Genomic DNA, 4,761 nt, shown 5'->3' with positions numbered 1-4,761 from the left:
CACATTTGTCTCTGTTTCCGAGGTGTGTTATACTGTTATCATGACGGCTTGAGGAACTTTTCATCCGTTCGTTTATTACTGTCGCTCTAAACTCCCAGTTCTAGTCATGGCAGGCGTTTTGTGCCGTGTGGTTATTTCACTCAATTAACCCCAAAACGTTTCTCACATCCCCCCCTCCCCGCATCCCGACATCTGCGATTTCACTAATGTGCAGAGCGCAGCCTGTCCACACGTTGCCACGTTGAGACGAAAGGGCCTCCGAACTGTGTTTGGTGGCGCCGAGCGCTCCGCGGCAGGCCGTCCTTGCGCAGGCCCGTCTGATGGGACTCGGAATTGCACTTCGTTCAGGGCCCCGGGGCCTTTCACATGTTCGGCCGTGAAAAATGAGAGTGAATGGATGTCAACTGCAACCCTGCCACCCCCTCAGTCACCATCTGTGCCAACGCCACAAATCGCATCCTTTACGCCAAGTGGGAACGCTGGCAGGAATTAAAGCTGCTTTCCTGTTTTTTTTGCTCATTTTGCAGTCAAAACGTTATTTCAGCTACCCCCCCCCATCCTGTTCTGACCTTGCATATTCCACATGACTTGTGTTATTAATATCCTTGAGAAGGAGACTGTAAGCGTTATGAGGCTTGACAAGTGTGGCGACGCTCCGGCCCCGCCCCCCCCCCGCCCGTGGTGGCAGACGGACAACCTGTCAGACTCCCGAGTGCCCCGGATGTCCACCCTGTCAGAGCAGATTACCCACCATGCCATCTGAGCGGGGGCTGCACCTGTCTCCTCCTCATTCTCCTCATGCTCCGCCCCCCTTATTTTCCACCATAACTTCGCTCCAAAACATGGCCGCTTCTGCTCCTCCTGACCTTTTACATCCCGGGTGGGAGGAATTCCAGTTCCACAACTATCATTTTTCACACCTACGGACGGGGGGACGTTTCATTGCTCGGTGAAATGAGGACAGAAGGTTAAATCCAGGGCCACTAGCTTCACTGCACAAGCGTAGTTTTTACCATCAAAATAAAATACGTGTCTGATTCTAAGATGGCGTCAAATAAGCCCTAATTACCCTAAACATTACTCGGCCGCAAAGCGAGTGAGGTGCCTTCGCGTGAATCTTAACGCAGTAATTACTTTGGATTAATTATTGGCTGCAAGGGTCCATTTCAAAACTTAATATGGTGCAACACTTGGAAATCTCTTCTCAGAGCGAGCGGCCAAAGTCGTCCACGCAGCTCATGACTTGCTTGGAATACGCAGTATTTATCCTCAGCTTTTGTGGCGATGGAGCCTGGACTACAGGTCAGCCGCTGGGCCACAGGCAGCATGATGCCACATGACAATCTACCAGCACCGTCGTTCCAGGTTCGTGTTCAACAGATTTGGAAAAGTACATCCACAGGTTAAGTTCCCGGTGAAAACAAGGGCCGTGAGGGAGAGATAATGGGGGAAGGAAAGGGCATGGGCACAACAACAAAATCCTTATTTCCCAGCAGGGGCAGATGTCTCACACGGGTACACCTCAGATCCTGGAGGGAAAACTGGAGAGATGGGCAGGTCTCCATCCACTAGCTATCAGATTCGTTTCCAAAAACCCTGCGGTTGCGGCGCCGCTGTGAAGCCATTACAACTGCATCGGATGAATACTCAACTGCTCGCTCCGAGCGTTTATTTTCCGCCACCAGCCAAGAGCGAAATGCCTGCTGTGGCTGTGTAATCTCACAAACTGCAGACTTTTGGTGGTTTTTCTATTACTTGCTAGAATTACATCCGACAAGTGTCCGGGCCACCAAACTGAATATGTCCCACAGACAAATCTACTAACAATTAGTAACATTAATAACAGCGATACTTGATATTACGCCTGCCAAGCACACGTAACAATTACGGTCCTATAATTGAACCGTGGGGTACCTAATATCTGTATTTTCAATGTGTTTTCAGAACATTGCTCATTAATATTCACAAAAAATTATTTGTCGATCAGTTTCCGTGCTCATGTCGGAATCCTGATTGGGATGGTTCAGGAATGCTTTTCTTTTCTAGTTTTTGAACTACAGCTTTTTCTATCAGGATTCTTATACATTTTTACAAAAGAATTCAATGACTCTAAGGCAAATTTTCATGACCATATGTTGAAAAAAAACCACCAGCTGTAATTTACATGACTTTTAAAAGGAGACACACGGCTGAGAAAGTTCTGCAATATTTAAGCAATGCAGCAGCACGTGACATGGTTCACTATGTAAAGCCAGCAAAGATGCTACAGACCTGTGCAGATTTCAATGACCTTTCCAAAACTTTGTTTATTTCATATGCTCTTTTTAAATTTTATGACTTTTCCAGGTTCTTAATGACTGTAAGAACCTATGTGTCACGATAGCTGGACATGACACAAACAGGGCAGCTTTATACACTCATACACAGGCGAACACGATTAGGAAACATTACACAGGATGAACACGAAACTCCGGTCCAAACTTCGAACCCGGAGTAGCCCCTGCCAGATCATGACACTATGAAATAATTGTTATAATAATGGACGATAAAAAAGAATAGTAATTTTGGTTTAAGTTTTCCAAGCTTTCCATTAAATATATTAAGGGTGTTATTAGCATTGTGGGTATAACACACCCACACATGAACTACAAACTCCCAGGTTCAAACCCCACTTACTACCATTGTGTCCCGGAGTGTCCCCTGGGGGACGGTCGCTGTCACTACTCATCTGTAAGGGCACCTGATAAATGCCATAAATCTGCATATGGATTCTATGAGGCACTGAATGAGAATTATAGTTCACTTGTGCACATCGGGCAGTAACATTTGCAAGCATGCTTAACATTCTTGAGCTTCCTTGGTGTTCATTAAATGCTTGGTGCTATTCAAGATATTATGCAGGCCAACAGGTATCCAGTAAATATAAGTACACTGCTCCAAAAAATAAAGGGAACACAAAAATAAGACATCCTAGATCTGAATATTCTTGTTTAATACTTTGTTCTTTACAAAGTTGAATGTGCTGACAACAAAATCACACCAAAATTATCGATGGGAATCTAATTTATCAACCCATGGAGGTCTGGTTTTGGAGTCACACTCCAAATGAAAGTGGAAAAACACACTAGAGGCTGATCCAACTTTGATGTCAGGATGAGGCTCAGTAGTGGGCGTGGCCTCCACGTGCCTGTATGACCTGTGTATATGGCCTCCAAGTGCCTGTGTATATTTACTCTGGTGTTAAGGTGTAGTTTTCTACATCAGTGGGGCCTTTTTTTGAAATACTGTGATGAACCGCTAAACGCTAATAAATGGTTTCATACGAATTCATCGACTTCTCGTCTTCCGGGGGAAAAAAACACAGACGGTGAAGTGGTAGTTAGACTGAATGCTAGAGGCAAGCGGCGACAGCTCGCGGTGGGGCTGCGAAGCTCGGATGATGACTGCGTGTACGTGTCTGACTCACCGTCCTGCGCATGTTAAGCTGAAGCACTAGTCGGTGCATATCAAATCAGCCCAGAATAATTCCAGGCATCCGCAAATCAAAAATAGACACAGAGGGGATGCACAGCTTGCGAGTGGCTTCAGTTCAGGAAAGTTGCGCTTTTATTGTCAGCCGGGCGCACAGATTGACAAGTATTCACCTTCTTCATGTTTCGTGCCTTTATGCATTATTGATACAAAAATTGATCTCTAAAAAGTGATCTATAAGTAGCAATAAAGGAACTGACCCCCAACTCTTTTAACAAAAAAGCAGAGCATAAACCGCATATAGCCACTCTATGGAAAACAACGCATGTCTCCATAAGGAAAAGCTGTTTGTACAGTAACAGTGCACATGCCCAGCATCCACCAACCATGAATTTAATATTAAAAAGCTGAAATGAAACCGCATTCACAACCGGTTCACAACTCAGGTAACCTCACCTGATTTGACAGGGATCTGAGTGAAGGATGAAACTTTGCACCAGCACCTCCTCTCTGCCAGGTCGAGCTATTAATGACAATTAGTGACCAGGACTGAAATGTTCCCATCATTGACCAAGGTGGTGATTTGCATAAGTGGTGGGCGCCCGACGCAGACAAGAGCGCCGAACAGGCTGAGTGGCTCCGGGTCCCCCGTGGCTGGGGGACGAGTGGCTCTCGCCGAGACTGCTTATTACCAGCAAGTCGTGCTGCTCCTCGCTGAAGGCCACGACCTTCACTCGGCATCGGCTGACTCCGCCTCGCCACGTGGGTCTTCGAGAGAGATTCTCTTCTCCGTCCTCCTTAAATAACCATTCAGGGCATTAGACCGAAAAAAGGCACACCGAACGAAGCTAACTCTGGTTGAACTTTCAAAACTTGAAGTAATCTGTCACACCTACTATTTCAGCGTTGCTGTAATGTGAATAAACAGGTTACAGCAGGTTTGACTGGTTTATTTACATGACATTAATGCTATAATATTACTTAATTTTTTATCCAGTGTTCACTTTTTACACAAAAAAAAAACAACAAAACATAATTCCCTCCCTGATCATGTCACATGACTTGGTCTTAGGCCCGCCCACTTTTTCGGGGCAGCGCTGCAATGTCAAACGCCGGACATCATATCACACACACTTCCATTCACACGCACCGAGTGCATCACATACTAAAAGTAGAAACGGCCGAGTGTGTGTGTGTCAGTGTGTGTGTGTGTGTGTGTGTGTGTGTGTGTAGGGGGGTTGGGTGTGGAGCTGCAGCAAAGGCCCCTGGGAGGCTCATTAATGCACTGGG

Source organism: Denticeps clupeoides, chromosome 14 (genome assembly GCF_900700375.1).
Source record: "Denticeps clupeoides chromosome 14, fDenClu1.1, whole genome shotgun sequence".
Taxonomy (NCBI): Eukaryota; Metazoa; Chordata; class Actinopteri; order Clupeiformes; family Denticipitidae; genus Denticeps; species Denticeps clupeoides.
This window is presented reverse-complemented; position numbering follows the sequence as displayed.